This window comes from Rhinoderma darwinii, chromosome 11 (assembly GCF_050947455.1).
Source record: "Rhinoderma darwinii isolate aRhiDar2 chromosome 11, aRhiDar2.hap1, whole genome shotgun sequence".
Taxonomy (NCBI): Eukaryota; Metazoa; Chordata; class Amphibia; order Anura; family Rhinodermatidae; genus Rhinoderma; species Rhinoderma darwinii.
Window position 1 is genome coordinate 71,074,546 of NC_134697.1, and position 25,650 is coordinate 71,100,195.

Sequence of the window (25,650 nt, forward strand, 5' to 3'; positions counted from 1 at the left end):
TCGGTATTAAGGGGTTAACTTTGACATCTTGTTTAGTACTGTATGTTCTTAAAGTTTTTTTTTTTTCTTTTTTATAAACTTATTGAAGTTCATATGGTCAACTAATGGGAAAATCTTCTTGGCTATGAATGTTAAGGCTTTTAATGAGAAACTTGAGATAATGTGGTCACAAGATCCAGCATAAACATTTGTAAACGGCATGGTTACTCTCTAACCTTTTAGGGTAGGAACACACACAGCGTAAACACTGCGGATTTTCTGCAACGGGTTAATTGCGAAAAATCCGCAGCATATTACAGTAGCAGAAGTTTGGGTGAGATTTCAATAAATCTCGTCCCCACACTGCGGTAAATATGTGCCCAAAAAAATGCACATAAATTGACTTGCGGTTCGGTTACTTCAACCGCAGCGTGACAATTAATTATGCGGATACGCAACTCTTCTGTTGCGGGTTTACCCATTGAATTCAATGGGCTGCTTAAACCCGCAACAAAGCAGTGTGTGTTGCGATATTTGCGGCGGAATCGCAGCGATGCACCACAAAAACCGCAAGTGTAAAGGATCTGCCAAACACAGCTTCTGTGTCGACGCCCGTGGTTAATCAGTCTGCACCTGCTCCTAGGTCTGATAGAGTGACTCAATCTGCTACCACTCAGGCTGGTAGGCTGAGGAGTGGTAGAACCTATCACAACCTGGCCAGACGGTTCTAGCTCCCACCCTCGGTCTATTTATACCTTCATTTCCTGCTTGTCTTTGCCTGTGATTCTTTCCTGTTTCCTGGCTCTGCTGCTCCTGCTATTATTATTGACCTTGCTTCATTTTGACCCTGGCATTACTGACTACGCTCCTGCTCTGCGTTTGGTACCTCGTACACTCCTGGTTTGACTCGGCTCGTTCACTACTCCTGTTGCTCGCGGTGTTGCTGTGGGCATCTGCCCCATTTGCCTTAGCTTCTGTGTACCCTTGTCTGTTTGTCTGTCGTACACATATTGAGCATAGGGACCGTCACCCAGTTGTACGCCGTTGCCTAGGACGGGCCGTGCAAGTAGGCAGGGACTGAGTGGCGGGTAGATTAGGGCTCACCTGTCTGTCTCCCTACCCCGTCATTACAGCAAGTAAGAAAAAAATAAAAATAAAGTTATACTTACCCAGAGTTCCCTGCTTCTTCTCCAGTCCGGCCTCCCTGGATGACTTTGCAGGTCATGTGACCCCTGCATTCAATCACACGCTGCAGCGTCACATGGCCTGCAACGTCATCCCAGGAGGCTGGACAACGCGCCGAGAAGAGGGAAGGGTGCCATTTTCCGGGCGGCATTCCCTGCGGTGTTCAGGGCGTATATGCTGCGCAGCTTTACGCAGTGTATCCGCATTGAATAAGTTATGTGTTCCTACCCTAAAACCACCAAATTTCTCTCATACTCAGCGGCACTAAATAAAAGACGACAGCCTTTACAAGGGAACCACTTCCTCTAAAATTCAAGGCTAATTTATTCTGTTTGTTGTTTACTATAGTCCAGCTTCTTTAGCCTGCAGAGTTACTATATGATGCTGTAATTACCATTGCAGTACATATTCAGTACTATTTGTATGATTTGCCTGGGACGTATTTGGAACGGACATACCATTGGTGCAGACTGTGCAGCTGCACATGGGCCCAAAGAGCTACGGTCTATTAGATTGCATGTAAGGGACGGAGCTAATTACAATGTCTCACGATTATTGGCGCATTGCTAGAGAGGCATAAGGATGGGGTGTTCTTTCAGAAGTCATTGAAGGGTAAGGGTCTGTATACTGTCTTTGCTTAGGGACCCTCTGCTATCTATGTCTGCCTCATTGTTTTTCCTTGCTATAATCTGCTACAGTCATAGTAAAAATTTCCTAAGAAAAAATGGAGTCTACATAACCAACAAATGAAGAAGTAGAACAATCTTTATTGAATCAAAGTAATGTGGGTGAATGCATCTTCCTCTATGCTAAATGTAGTTATTTACGGTAAAATTATACCTGGCTGCAATTGTTGTTTAGGAACAGAACATATTAGGTGAGGCTCAGAAATAGTATCTTTATCCTTAACTTTATTTGACTTAATTCCTAAAATGCTATGGCTCAATAATAAATTTCTGATAGGACCTTGGTTTTACGTTTCCTCTGGGCAAGTGGCAAATTAGACAATGGCCAAGGCCCCCTGAGGGCAGGAACCCCAGGAGCAGGATAACAGCAGCCAGTATTATTTAAGTCGGCTCTTTAAGGGAGTATTATTTGGATACTGCATATTATTTGGGCACAGTATGTGGGCTATATATATGGCAATATTATCTGGGCATTATATGGTAGCATTATGTGGGCTGAAATGAGGAGGATAAATTATGTTGGACCTTCATTTGCTTATTGCCCAGGGACCCATTTTTTATTAAACCAACTCTAAAAAACTATAATTTCTATTTCTGAAAAATTTATTTTCAAATTATTATGGCTATGTATCCTACATAGCTGTATCTCCTTTTAAAACATTTATATGATATATTTTACTTTTCCTTAACATACCTAATTGTGTCCCTGTTATTTCACTATATCATAATAATCGTCATGCCCTCAGTAGTGCTTCTTTTTACTGTATAAAAGTCTGATTCTACAGTCACGTGTTACTCCCTTCTTTCTGAACCCTTCCTTTTACTAACTTGCAGAAATTAAATGAGGCAGCATATGGAAGGGACTAAAACATGACTGCAAGATCAGTCTGCACACTGGGTTTTTTGTGTAGTCTGTAACCATAGAGACCCATAGTTTAGTTTGGGAGCTGAATACATAAAATGGTAGTAGATTTTTAAAACTTAAGATTTGCAAAGTTTCTTTCTTTATTTTTCTTTTGGATACATTGACGCAACTAAACATGGTTTCAAAGTTAAAGGAAAAACGATTTACAAACATCATGTAAAAAAAAAAGATTAATGTGATTTATTATATTGATGTAGATACACAGTAATGGTTTTCCTTTCATATACATTTTTTGGCAATCAGCCTATGTTTCCCATCAGAAGAAAATTTATTAGTTGGCACTGACATTTTTAAAAAATGTTTACAGCAATATTTCATTAAAACTCATTGTAACGTTCGTGGTCGCTGACCATGAACTCCTTCCATCCAGTCGACACCCTTCTCTCCAGAGATGTCTGCACATACGGCCGTCCTGTTCCACAGTGACCACCAGGGTGCGCTCGCGAGCACAGTCCAGACTCAAGAAGCCAGAGCGCACGCATGTGGGAGATTTAGCTAATTGCTCGCAGAGCACCCTGGGCTATAAGAAGGTCTCAGCCCCTTCCTCCCACGCCTGAGCGTTGTTGTCGTATCCTAAGTTTGTCTTGCAAATGGTTAACTAGTGTTTCCTGCTCCCAGTGTTCCCTGTTCCTGTATCCTGTAACCTGATCTACTGCCATGCTGAGCTGTTGCCGTGCTGTGCTGTACACCACGCCTGTTCTGCTACTCCACACCTGACGTCTACCTGCTGCCTAGTCCCAGCCAAGCCTGCCTTGCTACAGTCCGAGCTGCCACAGGTACCCTATATAAACTATAGACTCTGACATGCGCCCTGTTGGCCAGCTGCCATACTGCCAAGGTGGTACGGCCCAGTGTGTCCACGAACCCAACGTGACACTCATTGAGTTACCAGTACTTAGAAGTCATAATTCAGATTTGATTTAGCATCATAATGCCACTTTCAGATAAATCCCATCAGAACCATCAGAGTAACCTTTCAATAGGTATTGTATGGTAAAGATTTCCTACTTTGTTCCGATTATACCTAGTCCAAAAAACACACGACTCCTTGTCAGAGCCGTATTATATCCATCTGAAAGCAACTTAATTTGAATATTTTGTGACCTTAAAAAAACGAAGTCATTTGAGGTTTTTCATTTTAATAATCTGTAATAAATAATAGCAATGATAATAATAATAATAATTTAGATTTATTCCTAGTCAGGTAAATAAAACAGAATAGGACTATATATAATTTATGAGAGGGAAATAGCAAGTTATTTGGTGGATTATTAAAAGGCATTTTCTTTTTGAAACAACACTTTAGAATATAATATGGTATCGTTTCTTTATTAATATGGTAATAGAATGTGAATAATGTTATTATATAAGTCTGTCATGTCAATGTGCCTCAGGAAACATATTGGTTGTATCTGAACCTTTGCTTTAAGGATTTATTCATGTATCAAACCAAACCAATTGTGCATAAAAACTTTAGTATCAGGTCTCAAATACAGGGGTGATATGAGAATTGTCTGAACCCCTGTCCACCCACAATACAGGTTTTTATTTTTTTCTGTTACTTTATGTGCTCATGTATTGCCTTACATATTGTTCAGATTTTATATTAAGAAGTTTTCGAGGACTTGCCCTGTTTTTCAAAAAACACACTCAACTTGCAACAATATAGAATTACATATACCTAGCATCAAAACTCCTCACTTGTACCCCCTGCCATTCTGATATGATTCATTGTCCAATGACTGAAGGACATGACATCTCTCATGCTACAGACGCAATGTCACTGTAGTTTCGTTTTTGCTATAGAATGCAGGGGGTCCCACAAAACATTTGACAGACTTTTTTCCCATAATTTTTGCAGGTTGGCAGAGTTTTTGTGGTCCCGGAAACGGCACCATATATTTATATGGTCTTATATACTGTTCCAAATTCCCTGCTTCGCTTCTTAGAGCCAAGGAGTTAAAAATTAAAATTCCGGCTGTCTGCAGCTGCTATTCTGGGGAGATTACTATATTTGGATTAATGCACCTTCTATAGGAAGGGAAGTTCGTGAGTTTTGGCTGCAGTGGTCACATAGGATAAAACGTCATAAGTATGAGATTTTTTTTCTGCTATTTGTTGCGGGTTTTACCTTCCCATTGAATTTAATAGGACAAACCTGCAAGAAAAAAGCAGCGATTACGCAAATACAACTAATATGCTGCAGATTAAAAGCACGCAACGCAGGTCAATTTCAGAGCATGTTTTACCGCAGCGTCTGGATGAGATTTGTTCAAATCTCATCAACTTTCGGGCATGGCCCCACGTGGCGGTTTTCCTCCGCAGCTGTCCGCATCAATGCCACACAGAATCTGCGTTGCAGATTCTGCGGCGGATCTGCCCAAAATGTGCAGTAAATTGATGCGGACTAGCTGCTGCGTACTGCGGTAAAAGTGCTTCCCTTCTCTCTATCAGTGCAGGATAGAGAGAAGGGACAGCACTTTCCCTAGTGAAAGTAAAAGAATTTCATACTTACCGGCCGTTGTCTTGGTGACGCGTCCCTCTTTCGGCATCCAGCCCGACCTCCCTGGATGACGCGGCAGTCCATGTGACCGCTGCAGCCTGTGATTGGCTGCAGCCGTCACTTAGACTGAAACGTCATCCTGGGAAGCCGGACTGGAGACAGAAGCAGGGAGTTCTCGGTAAGTATGAACTTCTATTTTTTTGACAGGTTGCTGTATATTGAGATCGGTAGTCACTGTCCAGGGTGCAGAAACAGTTACTGCCGATCGCTTAACTCCTTCAGCACCCTGGACAGTGACTATTTACTGACGTCTCCTAGCAACGCTCGCGTAATTACGGGAGCCCCATTGACTTCCTCAGTCTGGCTGTAGACCTAGAAATACATAGGTCCAGCCAGAATGAAGAAATGTCATGTCAAAAAAGCAAGACGCATCCGCAGCACACATAACATGTGCATGACATCTGCGGACTTCATTGCGGAACTTAGAATCTCCATTAAAGTCAATGGAGAACTTCCGCAATGAGTCCGCAACCAGTCCGCCACTGGTCCGCAACATCCATTGTATGCTGCGGACACCAAATTCCGCACTGCAGCCTATGCTCCGCTGCGGAATTTTCAGCCTCGTCTAAACGAAGCCTACTAAAAAGAAGTGGAAGGCAATGGAGAAACGGCTCCGCTGCGGATTAATGCTGCAGAGTGTCCGCAGCGGAATTCAAGAGCAATTCCGCCACGTGGGGCTTTGCCCGCACAGCTGCTGTAATATGCTGCAATTTTCCGCAACAAAATCCGTTGCGGAAAATCTGCAGCATTTACGCTTTGTGTGAATTTACCCTAACTGCGGGTTGAAAATACAGTATCTTTGCTCATTTAATTCCTGACATGATTTGCACAAAATTGTGATTTTTTTTTTCTATGTAAACATATCTTAGGACCATATTCACACACTGTGGATTCTTTCAGGATTTAGGTGTGGATTTTGCGCCTAAATCCAAACAGAATCCGCCAACATTCCACCAGCAATGCAGTATTTATTTTTTTACCTTATTCACAGCCTCAGGACAAATCCAGAAAAACCGCGGTTTAGGGCCTGCTCACATTATGAGGAACCATCAGAGGAAAGGCAAACGAAAAGTATCGTTTCCATTTGCAATACCATTGATTTAAATGTTTTTTTTTCTTTCAGTTGGTTTCAGCCTCCATTCCACTAGGTTTTCTTTTTTTCACGGAAAGAATAGCGTAGTGTGCTGGGCTATTCTTTCCGTAAAAAAAGAAAAACGTAAACCTAGCGGAACAGACGCAATGTGAAAGCAAAGAAATACCATTGAAATGAATGGTATTGGAAACAATACTTTACGATTGCCTTTCCATTCATCTTTTCCTCTGATGGAACAGATGAACAGAAAGACCAAACGGAAAGAAAACGTGATGTGAACAGGCCCTTAGCTTCATTGAATTACAAAGGGGTTAATCCATAGCAGAAATCATAGTTTAAAGGGGTTATCCAGTTGCTAAAATTTGATGACATATGTCTTGGGGCTTGTGCCCATGCTCTCTTAAGACCCTAGCATTGTCTCTAGCTGCTAGTGCTGCATCGATTGGTCACTTTAGAGACCCGGAGATGTAGCTTAAGATAATGGGCGATCCTTTGCCATCGGCCATGAAAAGAAGTTGTGCTGGGGCTGGAGGGACCAAGCTGAACTTTTGCATCGGGGGCCTATGAGCCTTTAGCTACTGATACCAGTGGTACAGATACCGTATTTTCAAACATTTCCTTATTTATTACGACAATGATCTCATGATCTTCTCTGATATAAAAATACCTGTGCCCAGAAGTAATATAGTCCGCTGTACACTTTTATAGGTGCTAGGAGAGAAATAGTCTGTGAAAGTTAACACGTCAGGATACTTTGTATGCGCTGCAGCATCTGATCACTGAAGCATTTTTCAGGCGTGCATAATTTTACAGATTAAATCTACGCATTCGCTGCTATCCAGTGGCGATTTAAATAATGATGCACGTGGAATGGAGTTTGTGTGCATTGCTTTATCATCTCTGCCATTCTAGTTCCATGTTGAGTTTCTTCACAAATCAAGGAGGTTTATGAAAAACTGTGTCTTATAAATTAGAAATGAAAGTGGAAAAGTTTTTTGCAGGCTGAAAAATCGTTTTTGCACCAAAAAACGTGCTGAAAAACTCTGTGTGAACACCCCCCTTAGGGAGCAAGGCAAGTCTCCATCAATGGTGGGTGATCTGATGGCCAAAAGTAATACCCCCAGTAAACATTAATATAGCATACTAAATAAGAGAATAAGAAAACTTATTTTAAATTAGTTTTAATTACTTTTTTAAATACTATATTACAAGTCCACCAGTAAAATAGACAGTTAAACTATTGTTAACACTACCTTTTTGTAACAAACGGTTATTACGATTCCCCTTGTAGGCTGTTGTCCCTACATACTGACAGTCTTCAACCATCGCTCACAGTATCACACTGTGCAAGGGACACATCCTCCTGACAAGGGAAATGGTAATACCCATTCATCTATTAGTCCTGGACTGCACAAAGACTTTGTGAAATACAAGGATTTTCCTATAATAAACATGTCAGGAGAGGTGACAGATTTTCTATAAATCCAGTGACTCACAGGTGACGACTTCTCAGATTCTAGTATTTTTTTTTTCCTCTTCTCGATCTAGTCCAGAGTTCATGACAACTTCTCCCGGCCGTGACCCATTTCTGCAGAATTTGCCAACATTTCCGTACCTATAAACAAAGATAAAATTATCATGGTGCCACACACTGCACCCCTAATAATTGTGTCAAATACTGTAAAGTAAAGCATCACATACACAGTGCCCCATGTAGATAGCGCCACACAGGGACCCTGTAGATATCGCCACACACACACCCCCATAGATAGCACCACACATACTTCCCTATAGATAGCGCCACACACAGCCCCTGTAGATTGCGTCAAACACCCCCGCCCTATAGATAGCGCCACACACACAGCCCCTGGAGATTGCGTCATACACACGCCTTTATGCACCGCATTCCACATTATTATGCAAATGTTATTTTTCGCTCATTTTCCTAAATAGTCGATGCAAATCACAGTCAGTATAATCTTCAAGCCATTAACCGTTGGAGTATAATGTGAATTTTATTGAACAAATCTCCTAATGATAACAGATTTTTTTTTAGAAGTAAAAAAACTCAAACTGCACTGTTTCAAATTATTATGCACAACAGAGATCAAAACATTTTAAGGGCATGCCCCCACGTGGCGGTTTTCCTCCGCAGCTGTCCGCATCAATGCCGCACAGAATCTACGTTGCAGATTCTGTGGCGGATCTGCCCAAAATGTGCAGTAAATTGATGCGGACTAGCTGCTGCGTACTGCGGTAAAAGTACTTCCCTTCTCTCTATCAGTGCAGGATAGAGAGAAGGGACAGCACTTTCCCTAGTGAAAGTAAAAGAATTTCATACTTACCGGCCGTTGTCTTGGTGACGCGTCCCTCTTTCGGCATCCAGCCCGACCTCCCTGGATGACGCGGCAGTCCATGTGACCGCTGCAGCCTGTGATTGGCTGCAGCCATCACTTAAACGTCATCCTGGGAAGCCGAACTGGAGACAGAAGCAGGGAGTTCTCGGTAAGTATGAACTTCTATTTTTTTTACAGGTTGCTGTATATTGGGATCGGTAGTCACTGTCCAGGGTGCTGAAACAGTTACTGCCGATCGCTTAACCCTTTCAGCACCCTGGACAGTGACTATTTACTGACGTCTCCTAGCAACGCTCCCGTAATTACGGGAGCCCCATTGACTTCCTCAGTCTGGCTGTAGACCTAGAAATACATAGATCCAGCCAGAGTGAAGAAATGTCATGTCAAAAAAGCAAGACGCATCCGCAGCACACATAACATGTGCATGACATCTGCGGACTTCATTGCGAAATTTAGAATCTCCATTGAAGTCAATGGAGAACTTCCGCAATGAGTCCGCAAACAGTCCGCCACTGGTCCGCAACATCCATTGTATGCTGCGGACACCAAATTCCGCACCGCAGCCTATGCTCCGCAGCGGAATTTTCAGCCTTGTCTAAACGAAGCCTACTAAAAAGAAGTGGAAGGCAATGGAGAAACGGGTCCGCTGCGGATTAACGCTGCGGAGTGTCCGCAGCGGAATTCAAGAGCAATTCCGCCACGTGGGGCTTTGCCCTAAAGGTTGTAAAGAGAACTAAAATGGTAATTTGTTGAATTTGCAGTATCAGGAGGTCATATTTACAGAAATCAAAAGCTCTTTCAATCAAAAAAACTTAACAGGCCAAGTTACATGTTAACATAGGACCCCTTCTTTGATATCACCTTCACAATTCTTGCATCCATTGAATTTGTGAGTATTTGGACAGTTTCTGCTTGAATATCTTTGCAGGATGTCAGAATAACCTCCCAGAGCTTCTGTTTTGATGTGAACTGCCTCCCACCCTCATAGTTATTTTGCTTGAGGATGCTCCAAAGGTTCTCAATAGGGTTGAGGTCAGGGGAACATGGGGGCCACACCATGAGTTTCTCTCCATTTATGCCCATTGCAGCCAATGACACAGAGGTATTATTTGCAGCATGAGATGGTGCATTGTCATGCATGAAGATAATTTTGCTACAGAAGGCACGGTTCTTCTTTTTATACCACAGAAGAAAGTGGTAAGTCATAAACTCTACGTACTTTGCAGAGGTCATTTTCATACCGTCAGGGACCCTAAAGGGGCCTACCAGCTCTCTCCCAATGATTCCAGCCCAAAACATGACTCCGCCACCTCCTTGCTGACGTCGCAGCCTTGTTGGGCCATGGTGGCCATTCACCAACCATCCACTACTCCATCCATCTGGACCATCCAGGGTTGCACGGCACTCATCAGTAAACAACACGGTTTGAAAATTAGTCTTCATGTATTTCTGAGCCGACTGCAACCGTTTCTGCTTGTGAGCATTGTTTAGGGGTTGCCGAATAATAGCTTTATGCACACTTGCAAACCTCTGGGAGGACCCTACACCTTGAGGTTTGCGGGACTCCAGAGGCACCAGCGGCTTCAAATACCTGTTTGCTGCTTTGCAATGCCATTTTAGCAGCTGCTCTCCTAATCCTATTAATTTGTCTGGCAGAAACCTTCCTCATTATGCCTTTATCTGAACGAACCCATCTGTGCTCTGAATCAGCCTCAAATCTTTTCACAGTACGATGATCACGCTTAAGTTTTCTTGAAATATCCAACGTTTTCATACCTTGTTCAAGGTATTGCACTATTTCACGCTTTTCGGCAGCAGAGAGATCCTTTTTCTTTCCCATATTGCTTGAAACCTGTGGCCTGCTTAATAATGTGGAACGTCTTGCTTAAGTAGTTTCCCTTTGATTGGGCACGCCTGGCAAACTAATTATCACAGGTGTCTGAAATTGATTACAATGATCCAAAGAGCCCTAAGACACAATACCATCCATGAGTTTAATTGAAAAACTAATAATTAAATGTTTATGACATTTAAATCCAATGTGCATAATAATTTGGAACACGGTGTAGATATGTGGCCGGTTTCGCACTGATAAATGGCGCACGATCTTATCCGCTTTTGGAACACTCTGCACATTTTGCATCGCTATATTCTGAAAGCCAGAAACTTTTTCACCACCGGAGCCGTGTGTGGGCTTATTTGTTGCCACAACAAGCATCACATTCAGTCCAGGACGAAATGTTCGCTGATCTCAGAACCCAGAAAAAAAACAAATTTTTCCCATTCATAAAAGCCTTAAAGGTCTCATTAAGAATAGATGGAAATTTCCAGAGAAACAAAGCTCTGTGCCTCATGAAATTAGAGAGAGATTTCCTTTGGAAGAAGAAGAAATGAAGACTTGGGCTAAAATACAGAAAATAGATATTCAGGTGGCAAAGATGGGAAAAAAAAAACACACTCCCCCATTCGAAGACTCCTCCCAACTAAAAGAACCTCTAAATAGGAAGGCTGATAGTCTCCTTAAAAAAATTCTGTAAAGTCTCCTCTGCCTTATAACAGATAAATATCACTGCCACCTTTGTAGCGAAATCAATGTTTAGATTGCTTGACCAGTTGGAAATTTACCTAAGGGAAAGTACTCCAAGGGAAGACAACATAGCATTATTTCCTCTCTTCTCTAAGGCCACAGGGTTTTTAGCAGATGCCTCAGCCGAATCTATTACAAAAATTGCTATTAGAGGAGGTGTACTCAAACACCAATAAACAGACCTTATGTTTAAAAATGTGGTTTGGTGACCCTCTATCTAAGAACAAACTCTGTGCTATTCCCTCTCAGAGAGAATATGTTTTCGATACGAATTTGGTTGCTATTCTAGAAAAGGCATCTGACAAAAATAAAACCCTTCCTGAACCGAATCAACAAAAATGCTATAGGGGCAAGGTCAAATCAGGTAAGATGGAGTTATCCATAAGGTAGGAAAGGTAGAAATATCTTCCTAAACTAGACAAAATCAGGAAAGACAATAACGCCAGGGGAGTAAGGGGGAGAATTTCACATTTCTTTCCACAATGGAAAAAAATCAACTGCAACAAAACCGTTCCTAAATTCCATCCTGGAAGTTTTCAAAATATAATTCTCATCCTATCCTCCAAAGAAAATTATCATAACATCTCTTCTATCTTTGTCTTCAGTCAGGCTTATCAGTAGGTCTAGAAAAACTTCTAAACATGAAAATCATATCTCCAGTACCTATGGGAGAAAGACGATGCATCCACTACTCTCTTTTCTTGGTCAGAAAACCCAATGGAACAAACAGGATTATCTTAAACCTCAAACCATTAAACAAATTTGTTGACTACCACTAATTCAAGATGGAATCCATAAAATCTGCAATTCCCCAAGTGGAAAAGACTTCATGATGGCAACCATTGATCTTCAGGATGCGTAATACCATATACCCATACATTCGACCTACAGAAAGTTCCCGAGGTTTGCAGTTCAACAAGGATAAGAAATCCATCATTATCAGTTCAACAATCTCTCATTTGGGATTGCCCCTGCTCCAAGAATTTATACCAAGGTAATGATGGAAGTGGTGACCCACCTAAGAAATTTAGAGATAAATATCATCCCCTATTTGGACGATCTCCTTCTAGTAGCTCCATCTTCACTGATACTCTCCAGTCACATAAGAGTCACCTGTCAAACACTACAAAATCTGGGCTGGATCATCAACAAGGAAAAATCTGATTTGATTCCAGCAAAACAAAAGGTATTCTTGAGAATTCTTCTAGATTCCTTCCACAGGACATAAAATTTGCTCTAAAAGAAAATATTTCTATATTCAGAGGTCAGAAACATGTCTCAATACGAGAAGATGCTGGGATCTATGACATCATGTATTCAGGCAGTTCCAGACTAATTCTATCACAATGGAACAAATCTCCCCTGACACTAGACTAGAAAATGCTCCTCTCAAGGTTGATAAAAAATTCTCTCACTTGGTGGGTGAATCCCAAGAATTTAGGGAAAGGGATTGTCTGGCATCCTTCCTCTATAATTTCAGTAACCGCAAATGCAAGTAGAGAGGAAGGTGAGCAGTTACATCACAAAATGTCTTTCAGGGCACTTGGTCCCAGAAAATAAACCTTCACTCATCAAACTTCCGAGAATTAAGAGCTGTCCTGGAAGCCCTAAGAGTGGTAGAACATCTGATCAAAGATTCCCACATAAGAGTTTATTCGGATAACGTGACGATAGTGGCCTACCTTAGACACCAGCGAGGCACCAAACAGAGGAATTTTCAACTCTTAGCTTCACAAATATTTTCCTGGGCAGAACCAAGTCCTTTTCAGTCCGCCATCTAAAGGTAGCTTCAAATACTCAGGCAGATTTTCTCTACAGGAAAGACTTAAGTCAAACAGAATGGTGTCTAAACCAGGAAGTTTTCTTACAGATCACCAGTATGTGGGGTGTCCCAGCGGTGGATCTGTTCGCCAATCAAAAGAATACCAAAGTTTAAAAAAAAAAAAATTGTGCAGGGGTAGATGCTCTAGCTCACAAGTGAAGGTTTAATCTAGCCTATGCCTTCCTTCCAATTCCCCTAATTCCCAGAGTTCTTCAAAAACTTTGAAAAGAAAAGATCAATCTAATTCTGATTGCTCCTCTTTGGCGCAAAAATGGCCTAGTTCAGTATCCTAAACACAACAGATTCCTGGATTTTGTCAACATTCCCTGGTCTTCTTCATTAGGGCCCAATCCTACATGCAAACCCCCAAAAATTCCATCTGGCGGCCTGGCTCGTGAAGGTCTGATTTTAAAAGCCAGAGGCTTATCGGAATTGGTCATAAAGACTCTACAAAAAAGTAGGAAAGATGTTACTAATGCGATTTATGGGAAGGCCTGAAAAAGATTCTTTCCCTGGTCTGCTGAGATTCATCATTCTAGAATCACTCAAATACTAGATTTTCTCCAAGCAGACCTTGAGAAAAGTTCCAACAACTAGCACTTTAAAACTTCAGGTATCTGCACTTAGCAAGTTTTTTTTCATCAGGATCTGGCCTTCCAGGGATGGGTAAAAAAAAAATTGGTGGCAGTTTCTAGCTTATCTCCAAGGCCTCGTAATCCCCCCCATGGGATTTAATCTTAGTATTAAAGGGTTTAACCTTACCTCCCTTTGAACCTCTACCTGTGTTATTAGAAGACTCTCCTGGAAAGCAATTTTCTTAGTGGCAATACCCACAGCTAGAAGAGTAGGAAAAATTGTGGCCCTTTTTTTTTTTTTATCAGACACCCATTTCTTAGAATGATAGGATTATTTTCCATCCAGATCCAACCTTCTTTGCCAAGGTAGTTTCTAACTTCCACATGTCTCAATACATAATGCTCCCTTCTTTTTGTCAAAACCCAACAAACAAGAAAAATAAAAATTCCACACTCTTGACATGACATATGCCGAGTTATTCTACACTAGCTAGAGTCCACAAATGCCTGGAGGAAAGATCTAAACCTTTTTGTTCAATTTAATGGACCTAACAAGGGAAGAAAGATGGTAAAAAATACATTTGCAAATTGGATGAAAATGGTCATATGTGAATCCTATCAGTCTCTTCAGATGTCTCCTTCAGAGAATCTGAGGGCTCATTCTACTCGTTCTATGTCCATTTCCTGGGCAGAAAAAGCTGAGGCTTCAATAGTCATCTGTTCATACTTTAACAAAACACTACAGATTAAATCTTCTATCCAACGAGGATCTTTCCTTTTGCGGGAAGGTTCTCTAAGCGGTAGTTCCCCCCCTAAATCAATCATTTTGTATTTGGTAATTCTCCTGTTGTGCTGTTATGGAAGGTGCTTTGAGAAAATAGAATTAGATTTACCGTTAATTTGGTTTCTTGTAAACCCCCTATGCCAGCACCATAATACCCACCCCCTTTTTATGTTGATCAGACATTACTTGACATATTTAGGATGTTTAATAGATATATAAAAATATATAGATGGTTATTGGATATACACAGAGGAGGAATGGTGAGGAGGGGCTATTTAACCTATTGTGCATTTTCCTTTCCCTAATAGAGACTGGGTCCTACCTCCTGTGATGCGGTCATGGAGGGTTTACTAGAAATCAAATTACCGGTAAGTCTAATTCCATTTTCTACGTCCTCTTATTTGAAGCCTATGTTGAGGAATAGAATTTATAACCGTTATTTGCACATCAAAATTGAGATTTTGAGCTTCTGAGTGCAGTGTGATCTGTGCAAAAAACTGAAGTAAGGCTGGATTCACACACAACACTTTGCTGCATTTTTCGTGGCATTTTCGTTGACGTATTACATAGTTACATAGTTTTTACGGTTGAAAACAGACACATGTTGATCAAGTTCAACCAAGGGACGGGAAAGGGGAAGTAAAAAATTTCTACACATGGGAGCTTATATTTTTTTGTTCTAGGAAATGATCTAAGCCGTTTTTAAAGCCATCTACGGTCCCTGCTGTGATGGCTCCTGCGGTGACTATTCCATAGATTCACAGTCCTCACAGTAAAAAAGGCTTGTTGGGTAAAAAAAAAATTGGTGGCAGTTTCTAGCTTATCTCCAAGGCCTCGTAATCCCCCCCATGGGATTTAATCTTAGTATTAAAGGGTTTAACCTTACCTCCCTTTGAACCTCTACCTGTGTTATTAGAAGACTCTCCTGGAAAGCAATTTTCTTAGTGGCAATATCCACAGCTAGAAGAGTAGGAAAAATTGTGGCCCTTTTTTTTTTTTTATCAGACACCCATTTCTTAGAATGATAGGATTATTTTCCATCCAGATCCAACCTTCTTTGCCAAGGTAGTTTCTAACTTCCACATGTCTCAATACATAATGCTCCCTTCTTTTTGTCAAAACCCAACAAACAAGAAAAATAAAAATTCCACACTCTTGACATGACATATGCCGAGTTATTCTACACTAGCTAGAGTCCACAAATGCCTGGAGGAAAGATCTAAACCTTTTTGTTCAATTTAATGGACCTAACAAGGGAAGAAAGATGGTAAAAAATACATTTGCAAATTGGATGAAAATGGTCATATGTGAATCCTATCAGTCTCTTCAGATGTCTCCTTCAGAGAATCTGAGGGCTCATTCTACTCGTTCTATGTCCATTTCCTGGGCAGAAAAAGCTGAGGCTTCAATAGTCATCTGTTCATACTTTAACAAAACACTACAGATTAAATCTTCTATCCAACGAGGATCTTTCCTTTTGCGGGAAGGTTCTCTAAGCGGTAGTTCCCCCCCTAAATCAATCATTTTGTATTTGGTAATTCTCCTGTTGTGCTGTTATGGAAGGTGCTTTGAGAAAATAGAATTAGATTTACCGTTAATTTGGTTTCTTGTAAACCCCCTATGCCAGCACCATAATACCCACCCCCTTTTTATGTTGATCAGACATTACTTGACATATTTAGGATGTTTAATAGATATATAAAAATATATAGATGGTTATTGGATATACACAGAGGAGGAATGGTGAGGAGGGGCTATTTAACCTATTGTGCATTTTCCTTTCCCTAATAGAGACTGGGTCCTACCTCCTGTGATGCGGTCATGGAGGGTTTACTAGAAATCAAATTACCGGTAAGTCTAATTCCATTTTCTACGTCCTCTTATTTGAAGCCTATGTTGAGGAATAGAATTTATAACCGTTATTTGCACATCAAAATTGAGATTTTGAGCTTCTGAGTGCAGTGTGATCTGTGCAAAAAACTGAAGTAAGGCTGGATTCACACACAACACTTTGCTGCATTTTTCGTGGCATTTTCGTTGACGTATTACATAGTTACATAGTTTTTACGGTTGAAAACAGACACATGTTGATCAAGTTCAACCAAGGGACGGGAAAGGGGAAGTAAAAAATTTCTACACATGGGAGCTTATATTTTTTTGTTCTAGGAAATGATCTAAGCCGTTTTTAAAGCCATCTACGGTCCCTGCTGTGATGGCTCCTGCGGTGACTATTCCATAGATTCACAGTCCTCACAGTAAAAAAGGCTTGTTGCCTCTGTAGATTGAACCTTTTTTTCTCCAGACGGAGGGAGTGCCCCCTTGTTTTTTGAGGGAGTTTTACATGGAACAGGTTTTCACTATATTTCTTGTATGTGCCATTCGTATATTTATATAAGTTAATCATGTCCCCCCTTGTCATCTATCAGGGTTTTTTTATGAAGTTCAAAAAATGCTGCAGTTTTCTGCCTCTTTTGTGACATATTTTGGCATCAACAGCATTTTTTTTTTTAAATGTAGCATGCTATGGGTATGGCGTCTTTCCAATAGGCTTCTCTATAGGATTTCCAAAACAATGTTACGAAATTAAAAAAAAAATACCACCAAATACGCTCATAAATAATGCTATGAAAACCTCTAGAAATTCATGTAAAATTGTAAAAATGCTAAAAAATAGTGTGTGTGTATAGGAAGCCTTAGGCTGCATTCACACGAGCACATTGCCTCTCTGCAGGACAACTGTCCCGTACTGTAATCATGTTTTCAGTACGGGACAGTAGTTCCACGGAGAGGCAGGGACTCCTAGTGTCGTACATAACTACGATGCTAGGAGCCCGGCTCCCTGCACTGAGTTCGGTCCGGGACTTCCGGCCGAAATATGTCCGTCCATTACGGACGTTAATGTGCTCGTGTGAACCCAGCCTTAGAGTACCTTTAGTTATTGCATAATCTAAACCAACAAGTCACGTAAAATTAGAACCTGCGTCATGTGGATGTCAGTTTTTAAGTATTTTCAGGAAATAATTTTAATCTACAGATTATATAAAATTCTCTTTTGACAAATTAACGCATTGGATGCAGGTGTCACAGAGGGTTGACTTGTTTGGATAAAAAAACCCTCTTACAATATTTGTGAATACTATATGGGGACTGATTATGTTTTTCTGTCTGTGACTCACTAGTTACTCTCAGGAATAATATAACCAAGCATTGTTGATAGAGGTTTTGTCTAACTAATGCTGTAAACACACTGACATTTTTATTATTCCACCCAGTCTCATTTATTGTACAGTGTGAACTCTGCTATCATCTCCAATCTGGATATTCCTCCGCTTACACCTACACGTTGGCAGGCCAACCACAAATAGAAGCCAAAAGACAGCTTAGACATAGTTCCCATTGATGCTTCCAAGACTAAAGCCTGTTGGTTCCAATACTTTCTGAAAATGACTTCATCTGGAGTTATGTACTGCTATGTGCTATGTAATGGTGTAACTAACAATAAAGGGTCCCAGTAGCAAAACTTTTCGAATGGAAACTCCCAACTTGCTCTATTGCTAACAGGATATAAATAATGGTATACTGTTGGTATACAGGTGGTATACTGTTAATTCTTGACTCCCTTCTCTTTCTTCTTGTGCACTGTTGCAAATTACAGGTCCTTCTCAATGAGCTAAAATATCATCAAAAAAATAATTTATTTCAGTAATTCAATTCAAAAAGTCAAACTCATATATTATATAGATTCATTACAAACAGTGATTTCCAGCATTTTTTATTTTAATGTTGATGATTTAATGTTGATAACAGTTAATGAAAATCCAAAATTTAGTCTCTCAGAAAATTAGAATATTAAATAAGCCCAATTTCAAAAATGATTTTTAATACCGAGATGTAGGCCTACTGAAAAGTATGTACAGCATATGTACTCAATACTTGGTCGGGGCTCCTTTTGCATGAATTACTGCATCAATGCGGCGGGGCATGGAGGCGATCAGCCTGTGACACTGCTGAGGTGTTATCAATGCGGCGTGGCATGGAGGTGATCAGCCTGTGGCACTGCTGAGGTGTTATGGAAGCCCAGGTTGCTTTGATAGTGGCCTTTAGCTCGTCTGCATTGTCGGGTCTGGTGTCTCATCTTCCTCTTGACAATACTCCATAGATTCTCTATGAGGTTTAGTTCAGGCGAGTTTTCTGGCCAATCAAGCACAGTGATACTGTGGTTATTAAACCAGGTATTGGTACTTTTGGCAGTGTGGGCAGGTGCCAAGTCCTGCTGGAAAATGAAATCAGCATCTCCGTAAAGCTTGTCAGCAGAGGGAAGCATGAAGTGTTCTAAAATTTCCTGGTAGACGGCTGTGTTGACTCTGGACTTGATATAACACAGTGGACCAACACCAGCAGATGACATGGCTCCCCAAACCATCACTGACTGTGGAAACTTCACACTGGACCGCAAGAAACTTGGATTGACACCTCCCCACTCTTCCTCCTGACTCTGGGACCTTGATTTCCCAAGGAAATGCAAAATTAGCTTTCATCTGAAAACAGGACTTTGGACCACTGAGCAACAGACCAGTTGTAGCCCATGGCCTGGATACGTCTGTGTGTGGTGGCTCTTGAAGCACTGACTCCAGCCGCAGTCCACTCCTTGTGAATTTCCCCCCAGATTCTTGAATGGCCTTTTCTTGACAATCCTTTCAAGGCTGCGGTTATCCCTGTTGCTTGTGCACTTTTCTACCACACTTTTTCCTTCCTCTCAACTTTCCATTAATATTACAGCACTCTATGAACAGCCAGCTTCTTTAGCAATGTCCTTTTGTGGCTTCCCCTCCTTGTGGAGGGTGAAAATGACTGTCTTCTGGACAACTGTCAAGTCAGCAGTCTTCCCCATGATTGTGTAGCCTACTGAACCAGACTGTTGGAACATTTAAAGGCAGAGGAAACCTTTGCAGGTGTTTTGTGTTGATTAGAATGTGACACCATGAGTCTACAATCCTCAACTTTTACCCAATATTCTAATTTTCTGAGGGACAAAATTTTGGGTTTCCATTAACTGTTAGCCATAATCTTCAACATTAGAAGAAAAAAAACATGCTGGAAATAGATCACTCTGTGTGTAATGGATCTACATAATATGAGTTTCACATTTTGATTTGAATTACTGAAATTAACTTTTTGATGATATTCTAATTCATTGTAAAGGACCTGTAGCAGCCCCAGCCTTAATTCTCTGTTGGGGACACTACAACCACACGGGCTGTATACTCTTAGGCTTGGGCTACAGTGACTTTGCAGTTTGAAAGAATATGTGTGATTTACAAAGGAGATATTACTGCTTTCTATATACATCTGTGAGATCATTAATTGACAGCATTAATCACAAATCAACATTTATTTTGCACAGTAGTAGTTTAAGTTAAATTGATTGCATTTTTTTTTTGCTTTGTTTTCTTTACTTTTTTTTTTTTTACATTGATCATGAATTATAAGTCAGTCGGTCCTAGTAATGTCTGTTTGACACAGATATTGCATAGAGCTGTGTGCAATAGTCTTAATAGAGAGATAGTGTAGATAGGGATAGATACAAAAAAATGTTACATACAGTAGCTAAAGAGAACAAAAACAGAAGCAGACTGTGAATTTCAAGTTAATTGTCATGTAACAAAAGAGAAGTAAACTCTATACAGCTGTGGTTGTATGACAGAAAAGTCCCTGGAGCCCCTGTCTTGGTATTTCCAAACTGTTGCTGCGGAATTTGAAGATTATTGTCTTTTCTCTTCCTTCCCCATTGGTGGTCTGTCATCCCTCTGCTAGGTGTTTGTCTAACACAGCTAATACCTGTGATTAAAATTGGGCGCCAGGTGCTAGGGTACGTTAATCTCCTCTCAGAATAATGAGTTGTCAGGATGAAGATTGAATCCTTTTGGTTATATTTTAAAAAGTGAAAAAATTAAATTAAATTTTACCAAGGGACTCGTTTGTTTTATTGTAATGTGCACCCTAAATACAAACATGTAGGCATTTAGGGTGACTTAACAGTCTGGAAGATGATACCCTTTTGAATATTGTAAAGAGGACCTGCATGGCTTGTTAATCAAGTATATGCCAGCAACAAAAACAATGTGCAAAATATAAGTGGTTCATTTGTCACTTCAGGCACAACTTAAAGAGGACCGGTCACTAGGTCATATAAGTTGAACTGGTTATTTGACCTGAATAGCGCTGTCTCCCTGATTCCTGTTTTTTTCTCCACACCCTTTCCAGAGGTATGTCCCCTTGTTGTATTGGTTTCCAATATGCTAATTAGCTGTAGTTAGCGCCAATGGGGCGTAAACTATCTGATTCTTCCCAGGTGGAACTAGCTTCCTGCCTCTGATGCTGACCAATTAGAGTGAGGCAGTGTCAGTGCCTGGCCGATCTGAAGCTGTCTCGCGCTGATTGGTCAGTGTCAGAGGCAGGTAAGCTAGCTCCACCTCAAGAGAACGTGGGTAATTCACAACTCGTTGGTTAACTACAACAAATGAGCATACAGGGAGCCAATGCAATGGGGGAGGGGGCATAACTCTGGAACATGGAGAGGTTTCCCGGAAAGAAAACGAATGGTGCTGAATTTACGGAGACAGCGCTATTCAGATCAGTTACTCAGTCCAACTTATATTACCTAGTAACAGGTCCTCTTTGAGTTGTGTCTGAGGTGACAAATGAACCAGTTATATTTTGCACATTGTTATGTTGCTTGCATATACTTGATTAACAAACCACACAATTTAAAGGAATGTGATAAACAATCTATCGGGGCTCAACAGTCTCCAGTAGACTTTATTCTGCAAATATAAAAGAAGTATGGTTTCTTCATTATGTGGTGCTGGAGAGCTGTGCTATGTGCCCTGACCAATCAGCTGCCTCCCTCCCTAATTGTTGCTCCCAATGATTGGCACTCCCTGTTGACCTCCTGCTAGTGTCTCTTTGCTCTTCACTACTGGTTGCCATGGGAATTTGGACAGGATCTACACCTAGTACCTTTTTTTTTTTTTCTAACTACCTGATATTGTTCTTGCCTACATCTTTTGGTTTTGCTCTGCATTCTCTCTGGTACTTATGCACAATGCCGATTACCTTCCCTGTACTTAACCTTTGCCTATCCTATGACATGTGCATCTTTACTTATTGACATGTGCTTCCTAACATCTTCAGCTGTCCATATGCCGCCAATCAATACTTCAGATGCCTAGACTTTCTGACAAGGAAAGTCCATTTTTACGTGAGGTGGTTAAGGGTGATGAATCGATATCATTCCCTGGTTAGTCCCTCCCAAACTGGTCCTAGAAGTTCCACGTTGGCACATTGATACATTGATACATAGTGTAAATATCAGGAATATATTTAGAATGTCGGTTGGCTCCACTTGGATGTCTTACTGGTGTCACAGTAAATAAATTTCAAAAGGCTTTTTTCCCCAGTCTCTAACAAGATCTGTTCTAAACTAGATGGACTATCAGTTGAAATGAATGGAGTTATGTTTTTCTTTCAGCCTTACTACTATGCTACAATTTGTGAAATATTTTAACAGATTAGTTTGCTATACTAGAAATGTAAGAAATCAATGGGGCACAGGTTACCTAAATCTGGTATAAAGCACCATACATTATTTGATGACGACAAACAGTCATAAGTCGTTCAAAATTGTCCCTGAGGATAAAAACTACTTAAAGAGGCTCTGTCACCACATGATAAGTGCCCTATCTCCTACATAAGGAGTTGGGCGCTATAATGTAGGTGATAGCAGTGCTTTTTATTTAAAAAAAAAAAAGATCTATTTTTACCACGTTAGGAGCGATTTTAGCGTTATGCTAATTTGTTTCTTAATGCCCAACTGGGCGTGTTTTTACTTTAGACCAAGTGGGCGGTATACAGAGGAGTGTATGACGCTGACCAATCAGTGACCAATCAGCGTCATACACTTCCCTCCATTCATTTAGACAGCGCATAGTGACCCTACGTTATTCACTATGTGCTGTCTTATATTGACACATTAATGTTACTGAAGTGTTTAGACCGTGACTAGACATTCCTTCCAGCCAGGACGGGATGTCTATTCACAATCCCGGCACTTCGTTAATGGTTGTTTGGTACTTACAGCAGAGCAAAGCGTAATCTCACTGTAACCTGTCATTTAAAGCGAGATCACGCTTGCTCTGCTGTAAGTACTACAGAAACGTTAACAAAGTGCCGGGATTGTGAATAGACCTCCCGTCCTGGCTGGAAGAAATGTCTAGTCACTGTCTAAACACTTCAGTAACGTTAATGTGTCAGTATAAGACAGCACATAGCGAACAACGCAGTGTCACTATGCGCTGTCTAAATGAATGGAGAGAAGTGTATGATGCTGATTGGTCACTGATTGGCCAGCAACATACACTCCTCAGTACAACGCCCACTTGGTATAAAGTAAATACACACCCACGTGGGCATTAAGAAACGAATTAGCATAAATTTAAAATCGCTCATAAAGTGGTAAAAATAGATAGTTTTTCTAAATAAAAAGCATTCCTGTCAACTACATTACAGCACCCATTTCCTTATGCAGGAGATAGGGCACTTATAATGTGGTGACAGAGTCTCTTCAACATTTCATTGTCACGGAGGAAACAGCCCATTGCATATCTTAAGCTCAGCATGGCCACCTGCTGGAAATGATCAATGCAGCAACTTGGTTTATGCTATCTGAATAGCAAAACAATGCAAGCAAAATGTATTCAAATACAAAGTATATGGCGATCGTAAGCGGAGGTCCCCAGATCGAGAGCCCACTCTATTAGCAAGAGAAGAGAACTACTGGAAAGGTTATGGTTTCTTCCTAGAGAACAAAATTTGTAAAGTGCATTTCTATGTTACTTTATCCTGACCTGTAAACTGAAGCATCAGTAAAAGCTGGTAGGTTCTCACACTTTGTTTAAATTTATGTTTTCCTTACGTTGGGACTACACACGTAATGCAACAGATATAAGGCTTGAGAGAACATTGAGTTTGTACAATTGCGCAGCAAATATAACAATATAAATGATAGTTGCACATGTGTTGCATGCAAAGATTGTGTGTAGCCCCAATAAAATGTGTTCCTGCAATCTTGAAATTAAAGGAGTTTTCCCATGAAGACAACCCTGTAAGGCCATATTGACATCGGAACCCTTCATCCCTCTATGAGCCAGAACAGAGAGCAGCTCTGAAGGCCTCAAGCCATCTTGTAATGGTCAACCATCCATCTGAATGGCCGCCATGTGATGCTGCATGTAATGTTTGCCAGGGGTGTCAGGAGTGGAACTCAGGGGCAATCAACAGGTGGCCCCAAAGGCCACATTATGAAAAGGGTTGGTTCTTGTGAGACAGCCCCTTTAACACATAGCAAAGACTTTTGGATGTTTCTCTTTATTTTTGACTTACAATATAAAACAAATAGTGAATTTAAACAAAATCATATTATCGTTTGTTTTGTGATAGGGGGGGGGGGGGGGGTCCCGTGATAAATTTCCATGGAAAATAAGTCAATAATAAAAATAAATTATTATAAGTATTTCACTGTTCAAATACTCATGTGAGTATGATGGATCTTGTGGTAAAGAAAGTACAGTAAAATTATTTTAATCTGGTATCCCACATTCTGATAATCTGACTTCTGTTGAGGATAATATGGAATTTCACAAAATCATAAGCAGAATAGTGAGCTGAAATGACAGATTAGGAGAAACTTGCTAGTAATATTTACATGCTGGAATTTTCTTTTAGACTCTTTTCATGGATGTTAATTATCCTAAAGTTCATATACTTTTCTAGGACCATGCAGAACATTTGTTAGGCCTCCTGTATGAGCAGCAATTGCGGATAGTATAAAGCACATGTTGGCCAATGCACACGACCGTAGTTTCCATGGTCCATGCATTGCCCAGAGCCTGGACTGCAAAAAATAGTCATTATAAGGTCTGTATTTGTGGTCCGAGCGCATTAAAATCAAAGCACATTCTGTGTTCCGTGATTGCAAACGGCCCGCGGATGACACCTTTGCGGCCCGGCCGTGCCGTAATCACGGACTATGCACACAGCTACGGCTGTGTGCATGAGGCCTTTATTGTATATAAATGTTTTTGGGTATAGAGAAAAATAGCTCCTTCCATCGGTCGCTTCCGTGTAGCTGGTTTGTTGTTCACTACAGACCCATTTTTTAAGGTAGAGATGTTTTATTGAACATTGCGTGGTTAAAAAACAATAAACAAATAAGAGGATAAAAATGGATGTACTGCAACGCGCTTCAACGCCGGACCGGCGTCTTCATCAGGCAGGTAAAAAAGGATACAAATGGCATGCATGTATATATATATATATATATATATATATATATATATATATATATATATAGACGTTTTGCTGAATTTGTGATTATGCTAATTGCACTAATTGGGATGGGACATCAAAGAAAAACCGCCAAAACACAGAGGCGGGTCAAAGCTCAAAGGTTCAAGGTATATAAACAATGTAAAAAACACTTAAGTAGTCACATAAATATACAAATTTTTTGTTTATTCCTAGTAGAGATGTAATGATTTCGTTTTGGTACCTTATTGTGAAAGATCCTATTGATGCTTTCACTACCGGCTTCTTTTTGGACGTCATGATTTCCAAGCAAAAAATTAGTTAAATATGGACACAAGAAGCACACTATTCAATAAATGTATATTTATGTGACTACCTAAGTGTTTTTTACATTGTTTATATAACGTACTTTTTTACCTTGAACCTTTGAGCTTTGACCCGCCTCTGTGTTTTGGCGGTTTTTCTTTGATGTCCCATCCCAATTAGTGTAATTAGCATAATCACAAATTCAGCAAAACGTCTATATATATATATATATATATTTACATGCATGGCATTTGTATCCTTTTTTACCTGCCTGACGAAGACGCCGGTCCGGCGTTGAAATGCGTAGCAGTACATCCATTATTATCCTCTTATTTGTTTATTGTTTTTTAACCACCCAATGTTCAATAAAACATCTCTACCTTAAAAAATGGGTCTGTAGTGAACAACAAACCAGCTACACGG

The 25,650-nt window shown here is 40.5% G+C and overlaps 1 protein-coding gene across 2 annotated transcripts in view; it reads right to left on the minus strand.

The window, feature by feature from the left end:
* The window catches only part of RASGEF1A (RasGEF domain family member 1A), a 315,309-nt gene that overhangs the window by 246,035 nt on the left and 43,624 nt on the right, over window positions 1-25,650 (minus strand). Inside the window, exon 1 of one of the 2 annotated variants that reach the window (XM_075841732.1) lies at window positions 7,928-7,942. The exons of the other annotated variant lie outside the window; for it this stretch is intronic. The gene's annotated coding sequence lies outside the window, so the exon portion shown is untranslated. Of the gene's footprint in view, window positions 1-7,927; window positions 7,943-25,650 lie in introns of those variants that run through there. 2 annotated transcript variants of the gene reach the window in all.